We start from the raw sequence: 14,289 nt of genomic DNA, 5'->3' as shown, positions 1-14,289 counted from the left end.
CTTAAATAAACTGCAGGTGGTGCAGAATAAGCCTCTTAGAAAAATCGCGCATGTGCCTAACTATGCTCCCATGAAGAGAGTACACACAGAGATTCGCATAGACACCATGCACGAACAGTTTATTAAACAAGCTGTAGCCTTTTATAAAACAGTGGAATCACACACAAATCCCCTAATAAACAGGCTAGGTCGTTATCACCCAGAAGATGTACGAAAATACAAAAGGCCAAAGCATATTCTATGCGAGAAACCGCCCTGAACGAGTCGAAAAATCACCGTGGTCCGCACCAGCACTGATTGGCTGGCCGCGCGCAGGGGGCGTGGCCTCGGGGTAGCTGTAGCTCGTTGCGGACTGTTCAGAAAACTTCAGGAACCAAAAACTTGTCACGCATCGATTCACTAAAATGTAAATAACTTCTGCAATATTCAACGCAGAAACAAATAAAAAACACCAAAATAATCAGCAGAAAACACTCGTGCCGTCATAGTACATAACTGCGCCCGGCGCATTGCAAACACTTTAAGATAAACTGTTAAAAACTCAGCGGCATCGCTCAGCTTTAATTCTACGAAATTTTTCCCTCTTTCATTATTAGTGTTATTAGTGTTTTAGTTCTACTTTTACAACGTAATTTCTCTCCCTATACCCTGACATCTTTACCACCAGGAAGTGCTTCGTCCCCCCCCCCCCTGCACCGCCAGGGGAGCTCACAGAGACGCCGCCCACAGTGCCTGTCAGCAGGGGAGATGGCACCAAGATCCTGCCATGGTTCCCGCAGCCACATAGTGCAACAGCCACGTTATCATGCCCTTCCAAATTATTTTAGTGCTTCACTCTTTCGCATCCTAACATCCCCCCATAGTGTATATCAACATCTCCCTAGTAGTTGTAATAATAATAATAGTCAACCATCGTAAAAATTCATTCCCATTTTCTCAATTATTGCACAGTGACGCCAACCACAGCACCAGTGCTTCAGTGCTTCATAGATGCTGCATTGGCATGCCAATGCCAACCCAGTATCCCCCCCCCCACTCCTACTAATTATAGAGTGTTGTATATATGTGTTTCTACTTTTAGTTGCAGTTCGCGCCAGGGGTTCCTGCCGCCCTCGGTGTCACCGAGGCAATTGTCAAATTCGCACAACCCTGCTGTGTACTTGCTCGGAGAGCACCAACATAGCTTTTCCAGGAATCCCACCTGGAAAGGTTATAGCCTACTATACCTATTCCGCGTCCATATTTTCCCATCGGTCGCGCTAGCTTTTCAGATTACAGGTAACAGGTTTCCTCCAGTGCGTCGCTGGTTTACTGTTGCCTAACCCTTTGCTACACCCCATAGGCTGTAGGAGTGCTAAGTTCGCACTACTACAGGCTTTATCGCGCCAGACGCACGTCGCCATGACTCCTCCCCCTCCCTCTCAGGAGCGGGAGGAGTCAATGGCAGTTTTATATATTGTCTACTTAAGCGTATAGGTCCCACCTGGCACGCATCAATTCCCTCAAGTCAAATCATTCCCATTTGGTTAGCAGGGCTCACAAACACTTCGGCTGTGTGAGACTGACTTCAGCGTGGAGGGGCTGTGGTCTAAAAAATTTAAAAAAAAAAAAGGAGCAGCTCAGTACCTCCCGCGCCAGCCTTCCACGGACTCGTGGCAGGCCGGCAAAACAAATCTGCCTATGCTTACGCATAATTAAGGGCAGTGTGTGCATTACAAATGAAACAAAGTTCGCGCACAATACACATGTGTGCTGGCAGCCCCTCGATAATAAGTAAAAGTTAATATAATATAAATTTAAGGTTTCACCCCCTTAGTTATAAGTTAAGTAAATTAAGAACATAAGCACCCTAATTATCATACATGACAATTAATTATGTGATTATGTAATAACCAAACATGATTATAATAATTCAAAATGGTCCGAAGCACGCAGGTGTAGGTTTTGACTTATGCAAAGGTCCACTGCCTGTGTTATTAGGGCTGACTCTTTATGCCTGATGGGCATGGCTCGCCTGCAGGCCTCACCTGCAGTGACGGTCGTGTTTCTGATGGCATGAGATTTTGAATTACACCTAAATAAACACACAGATGGCTGTAATACATGTGATAACCAAACATGATGCTTATTCAAAATGGTCCGAAGCACGCAGGTGTAGGTTTTGACTTATGCAAAGGTCCACTGCCTGTGTTATTAGGGCTGACTCTTTATGCCTGATGGGCATGGCTCGCCTGCAGGCCTCACCTGCAGTGACGGTCGTGTTTCTGATGGCATGAGATTTTGAATACCAGCTACCATTGCAACTAGTGTGACATCGCACACACACAACATACATACCAACCATATGTATGCGTGTGTATATAAGTGTATATATGCCTGTGCATGTATATATATATATATACATAACACAAATTTTTTTATTTTTTTTTTTTTCCCTTCTCAAACACCAGGCTGGCTGGCAGCCTGGGGGAAACGACTAAAGTCGCCCCGAAACAACCAGTGCCACCAAACTAAATGCGGACAAAATGTCCAAGCTCCCGCCCATTTGCTTAGTAGTCTTTCTACTCTGTCCAACTCTTCTTCCAGAACCATCCTTCTGTTTCCTGTAACCAACCTGCTTGTAATTAATGCATGAAATTTTGCATCCCGCATGTCAGTGCCCAGGGTTTTCCCTGTGTCTATGCAGGTTTTACCTGGGCCCAACTTATCTAGTTTTTAACTTAGAATAGTCAGTGAGGGGAGTTAGTCATGGCTAAAACGTTGCCATGGCTGGCCAATCCCCTCCTAGCACATGATGCATGCTTCCTCTCCTGCATGGTTCATAACCTGCATGCTTAGAGCGTATAGGCTTCGGCCTGAGACGCACTTAGAGTCTTCCCTACCCAGACCCCTCCCAAATACACTTAGTTATTAGTTAGGTTAGGAAAAAAAAAAAAAACGAAAAATTTTAGGAGTTCCAGCTGCGCCTTCGTGGAGGACGGACGTGTCCCGGAGCTGCTCGACGTGACCTTCCAGATCAACGACGCCCAAGCTGTGGTTAGCACTTCTTAGTGCTACCCAGCGGTGTATTGAAAGGTGCCTGTGTGCTACATGCGCACAGGCGGTAAGAGTGAGCTGCGGTGAAGTAAGTTTTGGCAACCAACAACTCGGCAACACCCGGGGAGCTAGCTCCCCTATAGCCTAGCCTGAACCCGGCTAACTTAGCCCCGGGGGACGGTCAGTGGGTGGACCCGAGCGTAGGCTACCACGACGACATGAGCGACGCTGTCGAGATGGCAGAAAGCGAGGCCCCCTCAGGGCCTAGCACCGATCAATCCAGTGGCTGGAGTGTTGCCACTGGTAAGCGCAACAAGCGCCTGCACACGGAGGTGTCCGGTGCAGGCAGCAGCGACGACGAGGCGGGCCCCTCCCCCCCTCGTCCACAACCAACTGCAGGCCATGCCGCCGGAGCTGCGGCACCGCCCAAAAAGCTCCGAGTGAAGCCCCTGTTCGTGTTTTTAGACCAGGGGCACACGTACCCAAGGGTATACACCGCCCTCAAGCAGGCCCTGGCGGAAAAGTTCACCTGCCAAAACCGCGGCAAGGACGAGATCCAGGTCAATCCTGCGTCCGTCCCGGACTACCAAAGGGCAGTCCAGGCCCTTAAGGCGATAGGCGCCCAGCACTCCGTCCTCCTTCAGAGTGACGAAGTGCCCAAGAAATTCGTCTTGCGCGGAGTACACCGCCACACCCCGACCGATTTCCTCCAGGAGGAATTTGCAGCCCTGAACCTGCCTGTCCAGAACCACTGGTTCTTGGAGAACAGGCTGCGCAGGGAAAAATGCGACGCCCTGGTCATTGAGGTGCCTCAGACGTGCGATTCTGAGCGCATCTACTCCCTGACAGAGTTCGGCGGCATGCTGGTGCGTGTCGTCGACTACAGGCGCCCCTCAGGCCCCGCCCAATGCAGCGTTTGCCAACGCTATAACCATGTTGGCAAGGCCTGCCATGCTGCCCCAGTGTGCCGGTGGTGCAGCGGGCCACACCGCGCCCCCGACTGCCCCAATGGGGGCAACCCTGACCACAAGAAGTGTGCTCATTGCAAAGAGGCACACTGCGCCAATTTCAAGGGCTGCCAGGCCTATAAGAAGGAGACCCGCCGTCACCTGCCCCCCGACGTCCGCAAGAGGCGCGAGCAACAGTCTCGCCGCGACGTGCGGGAAAATAGGCGGGCTGCTGCCCAGCCTCCGCAGTCAGGCCCCTCAGGCTACCAGGGCCCCCCCCAGGCAGAATCCCTGGGGCCCCCCCAGGTACCCACCGCCCGCCACTTTCGGCCAGTACATGGCCCAGGCTGGCGTCAACCCCTGGACACCTCTGCAGCAGTGCAGCCAGGGGTACAACGAGCTGGAGTACCCAGTCCTGGCCAACAACCCTTGGCTGCGCAAGCCAAGGGGGCCCCAGGGGCCCAAGAAAAATGCCACTGGCCACAAAAATGGCCAGGGCAAACCGCAGCAGCTCCCCCAGGAGAGGGCACAGCAGCCTGCTCGCGATAAGCAGCCTGCCCAGCCCAAGCCGCTGGACACCAGACTGGCTCCAGCAGCCCCGGCGCAGCGAACGCCCCCGCCCAGGCAGCCCCAGGTAGCACCTGCTCCTGAGGCTGACATGCTGATCGACTTGGCCTCAGAGCAGCCGACAGCCCCGCCCATGCGCACGGAGCAGCCAGCCCAACCTGGCTTGGCTGACTTCATGCAAGTACTGACAAAGTTGAGTACCTTTAACAAGGACTCGACACTGGCCGAAACAATCGTCCCCATGTGCCAGTTGATGGTAATATGGTGCGACCCAGCCATCTCCCTGCCTGACAAAGTCCAAGCCATGATGGGCTTCGTACAAACACTTGCTGCCAAGCTTAATGGCAGCTCGTAATCCGGCCCAGTGTTGCATACCAACCGCGGCCCATAGTCTTAAGTCCCTCCTATTCTGGAATGCACGCGGCATTAAAAATAAAATACCGGAATTAATTCACCACTTAGAAAAATACAAAATAAAAATAGCTGCGATTAATGAAACCCACTTAACTCCGACTGATAGAATTACTATATTAAATTATGTAATCTATAGGCGCGACAGAGTAAATCACAGAGGCGGAGGAGTGGCTCTTCTTGTTCATAAAAGTATAAAGCACACAGAGTGGCAGCTCCCCGCTTTTCACAATCTTGAAGCGATAGCCATTAACCTAACTATTAACAGGCAAAACATAAAAATTATTTCTATGTATGCGCGACCAGGTAGGTCCCTGAGCGAGGCTGATCTGGACGCCCTGTATGGGGCGGCCCCGACCTTCCTCGCTTTAGGAGACATAAATGCTAAACACAGAGAGTGAAACAGCAGGCGAGCCACACAGAATGGTACAATTCTTTATAACCACCAATTAAATCACAACTACCAAATTCATGCTCCCATGGAGCCCACACACGACACAGGGCGTGTGGGGGTTCTCCCAGATGTTCTAGACATCGTTATTAATAAACGTGTGAACTCGGGATTCGAACTCGAAGTTGTACACGACTTAACGTCTGACCACTTCCCTATTCACTTAATTTTTGACGACGCAAATGTCGAATCAAATCCACCTCGCAAAGTTAGGGATTACAAAAATGCAGATTGGGTCAGTTTTAAAAATTTTTTGTCACTAAATCTTTCAGAACTTGATGAAATAAATAATAGCGATAATTTAGAAACCGCTATAACCAATTTTACCGCGAAAATTCAAGACGGAATTAGCCAGTGCATCCCAGAAAAGGAGGTTAAGTTAGTGCATGACGAGCTGCCAGCATACATTTGCGATATGATATCGCAAAAGAACAGACTGCGCCGCGAATACACACGGCGACGCACGCACATTATCAAACGCAGAATCAACGAGCTTCAAACTGCTATATCAGATGAACTCTCGTTGTGGCGTAGCAGCCAGTGGGAAACCAACAGTATTCCAGCCCAATTTGCAGCCTTGCGACAGGCCATTCACTGCACAAATTTACCGCGAACTCCGCGCTAAACTGCACCAGCCCACTATCTCTGAGCCTCTCCCCACCCAGGCCCAAGAAATTAAGCGTGCTATCAAGAATATGAAGCCGCGGAAAGCCCCTGGGAACGACGGCATACAAGCAGTCGTTCTCAAACAGCTTCCAGATGAAGCCTTAGAATATCTGGCTGAATGCATTAATGCAATGCTCAGACTGAATATTTTTCCCTCCCAGTGGAAGGAAGCTAAAGTAATAGTCTTCCACAAGCCAGGCAAGGACAAAACACTGCCCCAAAATTACAGGCCAATAAGCCTCTTAAGTACTGTGTCTAAAGTTGCGGAGCGCATAATTTTACACAGACTCCAAGTACACATACACGAACAAAACTTGCTGCCAAATGAGCAATATGGCTTTCGCAGTGCTCATTCGACTACCCACCAACTGGTCCGTCTTACTGAAGAGATAACCAGCGCATTCAACGTCCAAGACTACGTAGTTGCTACGTTTCTTGATGTAGAAAAGGCCTTTGACAGAGTTTTTCATGCAGGGCTCATACATAAAATGTATGCAGCAAACTTCCCGGATTGCTACACTAAACTCATAGCATCCTATCTAGCAGGCAGAACCTTTAGAGTGTCATCTGAAGGGGCAACGTCTGACCTAAAATTAATTAAAGCCGGAGTGCCGCAGGGCAGCATTCTAGGCCCTGTACTATTTAATATATATGTACGCGACATGCCTCGCCCCGCACACAGACTAGTCAAGCTAGGCTGCTATGCAGACGACACTGTACTGTATAGCAGATCTCATAACCTACAGCTAGCCACTACCAGGCTCCAGACTGCGCTCACTGAAATTGAACAGTGGTGTACAGCCTGGCGCATAAAAGTAAACACGACCAAGTCTGAGGCGATTGTGTTTACACGCAAAAACCTCCCGCCAGCCGACAACAGGCCGCAACTACGCCTATTTGATGAGCCAATCCCTCACAAGGACGTAGTTAAATACCTAGGAGTCCACATGGATAGGAACTCCTGTGGAGATGGCACATTGACATTAAAAAAACCCAAGCTCAAGTTAGAATGCGCGCATTATATCCTGTAATGAGCAGGCGATGGGGCAGCACAGTCAAAAATGGATTACTGCTCTACAAAGCTTACATACGCCCGATAATCACGTATGCAACCCCAGTCTGGGCTACTGCAGCATACTGCCATCTAATAAAACTGCAGCGAGTTCAGAATAGATGCATTCGAATCGCTGCAGACGCCCCGATATACTGTCCAGTAGAGAACTTGCACAGTGAAACTAACACTGAAACTTTGCAAGATTTTTATATCCGCACAACCCAAAATTTTTACGATAAATGCGTAAATAATTTAAATCCACATATTTCCTCCCTTGGAAACTATGATCCAAATAATACACAGAAGTATAAGCTTCCGAAATCAATCCTGGCGCACCGCCCGCCGTAGCTGCGGGCGAGGCGCCCCCTGATTGGCCGAGCCTGACAGCCAACCAGCGCACGACCCCCTCCAAACAAAACTAGTTGCCGGCGCTCGGAGCAGCACCTCCCGCGCCGGCCTTCCACGGACTCGTGGCAGGCCGGCAAAACAAATCTGCCTATGCTTCCGCATAATTAAGGGCAGTGTGTGCATGACAAATGAAACAAAGCTCGCGCACAATACACATGTGTACTGGCAGCTCTTATATAATTAAATAATAGGTAAATGTTATTTCATATAAATTTAATGTTTCACCCCCTTAGTATAAGTTAATAAATTAAGAACATACACGCCCTAATTATCATACATGACAATTAAATATGTGATTATGTAATAACCAAACATGATTATAATAATTCAAAATGGTCCGAAGCACGCAGGTGTAGGTTTTGACTTATGCAGAGGTCCACTGCCTGTGTGATTAGGGCTGACTCTTTATGCCTGATGGGCATGCTCACCTGCAGGCCTCACCTGCAGTGACGGTCGTGTTTCTGATGGCATGAGATTTTGAATTACACCTAAATAAACACACAGATGGCTGTAATACATGTGATAACCAAACATGATGCTTATTCAAAATGGTCCGAGGCACGCAGGTGTAGGTTTTGACTTATGCAGAGGTCCACTGCCTGTGTGGTTAGGGCTGACTCTTTATGCCTGATGGGCATGGCTCGCCTGCAGGCCTCACCTGCAGTGACGGTCGTGTTTCTGATGGCATGAGATTTTGAATACCAGCTACCATTGCAACTAGTGTGACATCGCACACACACAACATGCATACCAACCATATGTATGCGTGTGTATATATATGTATATGAGCCTGAGCGTATATATATATATATATATATACATAACACAAATTTTTTTTTTCCCTTCTCAAAACCTGGCTGGCTGGCAGCCTGGCGGGAAACGACTAAAGTCGCCCCCTAAAAACCAGTCCTACCAAACTAAAATGCGGACAGAAATGTCCAAGTGCCCGCCCTTGCTTAGTAGACATTTTCTACTCTTCCAACTCTTCTTCCTGAGCCATCCTTCTACTCCCGTAACCAACCAGCATGAAATTAATGCATGAATTTTTGCATCCCGCATGTCAGTGCCCAGGGTTTTCCCTGTGTCTATGCAGGTTTTACCTGGGCCCAACTTATCTAGTATAGTATAGAATAGTCAAGTGAGGGGAGTTAGTCATGGCGCCAATTGCTGCCATGGCTGGCCAATCCCCCTCCTTAGCACATATGCATGTTCCCTTTTCTGCATGGTACCCCCTGCATGATTAGAGCGTATAGGCTTCGGCCTGAGACGCACTTAGAGTCTCTCCCTAACCCGGACCCCTCCCAATACACTTAGTTTTAACTTAGGTTAGGAAAAAAAAAAAAATAGAAAAATTTTATTTTCACTTTGCTCTTGCATTCTGTAGGATCAGTCTCGTCATGGCAGATACCGCAGCAGCGACTGCAGCACCAGCTGTTGCCCCATCACAGGCAGCTTCCCCGAAGAAAGGCAAGGCTGCGTCGAAGAAGCCACGAGCCAAGCCCGCGCACCCGCGCACATCTGAAATGGTGGCCTCTGCGATCAAGAGCCTCAAGGAAAGGGGCGGCTCATCACTGCAAGCCATCAAGAAATACGTCGCCTCTACCTACAAAGTAGATGCGGAAAAGCTGGCACCTTTCATCAAGAAATACTTGAAGGCAGCAGTGGCTAGCGGCGAGCTTGTCCAAACCAAAGGCAAGGGTGCGTCTGGCTCCTTCAAGCTGGCTTCAGGGACCACCGGTGCTCCGGACCAGCCCAAGGCTCCAAGCGGCAAGCGTGGTGCAGCTGCCCCTAAGGAAAAGAAGCGATCCGTAGCCAAGAAGGCAGCGGTGGGCAAGAAACCAGTCAAGAAGACTCCGCCTACAGCAGAAAAGAAAAAAAAGGCAGCAGCTGCAACCCCCAAGCCCAAGAAGGCACCTTCAAAGGCAAAAAAGGTGTCCAAACCTCCCACGAAGAAACCCCGTGCTCCAAAGCCAAAGAAGGTTGCCCCAAAGAGCAAGTCGCCCAAGAAAGCAGCCCCAAAGCGGAAATGAAGATGCCAGCAGGACCGCTGGCACTTTCTGTGGCACTGTACCACCTTATCGGCCCTTCTAAGGGCCAACAATACTAGTCATGAAGGTATCAGTTGTTGCAATCATTGCCTCCTATAGCCACACCTCTGCCGTTAGGTAAAATTCTGGTTAAAAAATTTCTTATGGTATTTGAAGCGGGGGAAATAAATAAATAAATAAAGAAATTTATCAATTACATTGTGTGTATAGTTTAGGTGCAAAATTATTTAAAGTTTTTAAGCAGGAAAACGTCTTACAAACATCTCACTCTTATTTCAGCATATATATATATATATATATATATATATATATATATATATATATATATACACACACACACATATTTACACACACACACACACACATATTTTATTTTGTAAGGATTAGGTCTCAGGGTATTAATGGTGAACTTTATGCTGCTGCTGCTGCTGCTGCTGCTGCTGCTGCTGCTGATGGTGCTGCTACTGCAGACAGGCACTGTTTGAAGTGTGCAAATCTTTTGTGTACAATATAAACAACCACCTCAAAACACAGACACTATAACTGTGTTTTTCCAAATTCTTATTAATGTAATATATTATTGGCTGGGTAAAGGTCAACGACAGCTAATAGGTACAAAAAGCCAGACAACTGTTTTCCTTTCAAATTTGACAGTTATTTTTAGCCCTAATAAGGGCTGTTTTTTTTTTTCCCCCTTGCAAAAAAAATGGCAAGGAACTCAAACACGCTCGCCACGGATACGCCGGGCAAGCTGGATGTCCTTGGGCATGATGGTGACCCTCTTGGCGTGGATGGCGCACAAATTGGTGTCCTCGAAGAGCCCCACCAGGTAAGTCTCGCTGGCCTCCTGCAGCGCCATGACGGCCGAGCTCTGGAAGCGCAAGTCTGTCTTGAAGTCCTGGGCGATCTCTCGCACCAGGCGCTGGAAGGGCAGCTTGCGGATAAGCAGCTCGGTACTTTTCTGGTAGCGCCTGATTTCTCGCAGCGCGACAGTGCCAGGGCGGTAGCGATGTGGCTTCTTCACTCCCCCCGTGGCCGGCGCGCTCTTGCGAGCCGCCTTGGTGGCCAGCTGCTTGCGCGGCGCTTTGCCTCCAGTAGATTTACGAGCCGTCTGCTTCGTGCGCGCCATCGTGGTCCGTCTGCGCGTGCTGTATTTTTTTTTTTTTTTTTTTTTTAAGACAACAGCCCCTCCACGCTGAAGTCTGTCTCGCACAACCGAAGTGATTGCGAGTCCAACACCTAGTGGGAGTGATTTTACGGGAGGAATCTTAGTACGTTATAGGTCTAGGACCTATACGCGTTTCGTAGTAAAGTAAGCCAATGGCTGGTGCCCTCCATCACTCTCGTGAGTGAGGCCACCTGCCCGCGAGTGAATTTAATATGCGAAACACTGCAGGGGCGCGGCAATTAGCGCCCCGGCAGTTCGCAGGGAGTAGCAAAGTGGGATGCAGTAGTAAAACCAGCGATCGCACTGGAGAAAAACCTACTGCCCGGTTTAAGAAGTTAGCGCTCGCCCGATGGCCCGAGGGGAAACGGGGAGCGGGATTTAGGTAGCATAGCCTACAGCTGCCGGGCCGCAGCAACTGTAGGCGGATGTAGCGGCCTGATGGCCTGTAGTGCGTGGCAGGCAGCACGCATGTTTAGGGCGACTCGGATGGTGAGGCCGAGTGCAATGAGTGGCTGAGGGCCGGCCTGCATATAGGCCCGACAGAGCACCCACAGGCTCGCTTTCGCGCGCGCGCCTGCAGAGGCCCTGCCGACTCACAGCGAACTGCGCGCCCCGCCCGCAGCCTGGCGGCCGCGCGCGGAACACGCAGCTCCGCCGCGCCTCTCGCGGCCGCGGCACGAACTCTCGCAGGCCCGCAGGCAAGCCAGAGCCCGCGCCGCGCCGCGCGCACTCGTGGTCGGGCAGCCTGTCGATTCTTCGCCTCTCGCTGTCCGCTTCTTTCTTCGTGCGTGCAGTTAGCCTTTCATGACATGGGGCAGGGCGATACCATTCACCCCCTAACTGACGCCACGGTATTTCGCGTTGCCCCCAGTTTTGTGTGTGACGCCAGCGAGCCATGAAAAGGGCTGCAGCGATCCCGACGGTCTGCTTCTGGCGAAACTTGTGTCTTCTCCAGGCCGCCCAAGCCACCAGTGACGCCTCTGATTGGTCCGCGAGTCAGTATTTGTGTATTCCTGACAACTCCAGCTGCTCATCACAGCTGGAGCTCCGCTATCCGCCACCCGCGGACGCGATCGGTAGCAGCCAGTCACTGCGCCCCTGGTACTCGGCCTACACAATGCATTTCGCCCCCCTTCCGAGCCGTCAGAGGCAATGAACCCCCAGGCGGAGCAGTCAGAGAGCTTCCTGCGATGTGTACACTGCGAGTCCCAGCGCCGATCTGCGCGTGCTATTTTAAATTTTCCTAACCTAAGTTTAAAACAAAGTGTATTGGGAGGGGTCCGGGTTAGGGAGAGACTCTAAGTGCGTCTCAGGCCGAAGCCTATACGCTCTAATCATGCAGGGGATACCATGCAGAAAAGGGAACATGCATATGTGCTAAGGAGGGGGATTGGCCAGCCATGGCAGCAATTGGCGCCATGACTAACTCCCCTCACTTGACTATTCTAGACTATACTAGATAAGTTGGGCCCAGGTAAAACCTGCATAGACACAGGGAAAACCCTGGGCACTGACATGCGGGATGCAAAAATTCATGCATTAATTTCATGCTGGTTGGTTACGGGAGTAGAAGGATAGCTCAGGAAGAAGAGTTGGAAGAGTAGAAAATGTCTACTAAGCAAGGGCGGGCACTTGGACATTTCTGTCCGCATTTTAGTTTGGTAGGACTGGTTTTTAGGGGGCGACTTTAGTCGTTTCCCGCCAGGCTGCCAGCCAGCCAGGTTTTGAGAAGGGAAAAAAAAATTTGTGTTATGTATATATATATATATACGCTCAGGCTTATATACACATATATACACACGCATACATATGGTTGGTATGCATGTTGTGTGTGTGCGATGTCACACTAGTTGCAATGGTAGCTGGTATTCAAAATCTCATGCCATCAGAAACACGACCGTCACTGCAGGTGAGGCCTGCAGGCGAGCCATGCCCATCAGGCATAAAGAGTCAGCCCTAACCACACAGGCAGTGGACCTCTGCATAAGTCAAAACCTACACCTGCGTGCCTCGGACCATTTTGAATAAGCATCATGTTTGGTTATCACATGTATTACAGCCATCTGTGTGTTTATTTAGGTGTAATTCAAAATCTCATGCCATCAGAAACACGACCGTCACTGCAGGTGAGGCCTGCAGGCGAGCATGCCCATCAGGCATAAAGAGTCAGCCCTAATCACACAGGCAGTGGACCTCTGCATAAGTCAAAACCTACACCTGCGTGCTTCGGACCATTTTGAATTATTATAATCATGTTTGGTTATTACATAATCACATATTTAATTGTCATGTATGATAATTAGGGCGTGTATGTTCTTAATTTATTAACTTATACTAAGGGGGTGAAACATTAAATTTATATGAAATAACATTTACCGAGCGCCGGCAACTAGTTTTGTTTGGAGGGGGTCGTGCGCTGGTTGGCTGTCAGGCTCGGCCAATCAGGGGGCGCCTCGACCGCAGCTACGGCGGGCGGTGCGCCAGGATTGATTTCGGAAGCTTATACTTCTGTGTATTATTTGGATCATAGTTTCCAAGGGAGGAAATATGTGGATTTAAATTATTTACGCATTTATCGTAAAAATTTTGGGTTGTGCGGATATAAAAATCTTGCAAAGTTTCAGTGTTAGTTTCACTGTGCAAGTTCTCTACTGGACAGTATATCGGGGCGTCTGCAGCGATTCGAATGCATCTATTCTGAACTCGCTGCAGTTTTATTAGATGGCAGTATGCTGCAGTAGCCCAGACTGGGGCTGCATACGTGATTATCGGGCGTATGAGAGCTTTGTAGAGCAGTAATCCATTTTTGACTGTGCTGCCACATCGCCTGCTCATTACAGGATATAATGCGCGCATTCTAACCTGAGCTTGGGTTTTTTTAATGTCAATGTGCTGTCTCCACAGGAGTTTCCTATCCATGTGGACTCCTAGGTATTTAACTACGTCCTTGTGAGGGATTGGCTCATCAAATAGGCGTAGTTGCGGCCTGTTGTCGGCTGGCGGGAGGTTTTTGCGTGTAAACACAATCGCCTCAGACTTGGTCGTGTTTACTTTTATGCGCCAGGCTGTACACCACTGTTCAATTTCAGTGAGCGCAGTCTGGAGCCTGGTAGTGGCTAGCTGTAGGTTATGAGATCTGCTATACAGTACAGTGTCGTCTGCATAGCAGCCTAGCTTGACTAGTCTGTGTGCGGGGCGAGGCATGTCGCGTACATATATATTAAATAGTACAGGGCCTAGAATGCTGCCCTGCGGCACTCCGGCTTTAATTAATTTTAGGTCAGACGTTGCCCCTTCAGATGACACTCTAAAGGTTCTGCCTGCTAGATAGGATGCTATGAGTTTAGTGTAGCAAACCGGGAAGTTTGCTGCATACATTTTATGTATGAGCCCTGCATGAAAAACTCTGTCAAAGGCCTTTTCTACATCAAGAAACGTAGCAACTACGTAGTCTTGGACGTTGAATGCGCTGGTTATCTCTTCAGTAAGACGGACCAGTTGGTGGGTAGTCGAATGAGCACTGCGAAAGCCAA

This window comes from Bacillus rossius, unplaced genomic scaffold (assembly GCF_032445375.1).
Source record: "Bacillus rossius redtenbacheri isolate Brsri unplaced genomic scaffold, Brsri_v3 Brsri_v3_scf110, whole genome shotgun sequence".
Classification (NCBI taxonomy): domain Eukaryota; kingdom Metazoa; phylum Arthropoda; class Insecta; order Phasmatodea; family Bacillidae; genus Bacillus; species Bacillus rossius.
The sequence above is the reverse complement of the archived record's forward strand: the minus strand, read 5'-3'. Positions refer to the sequence as shown.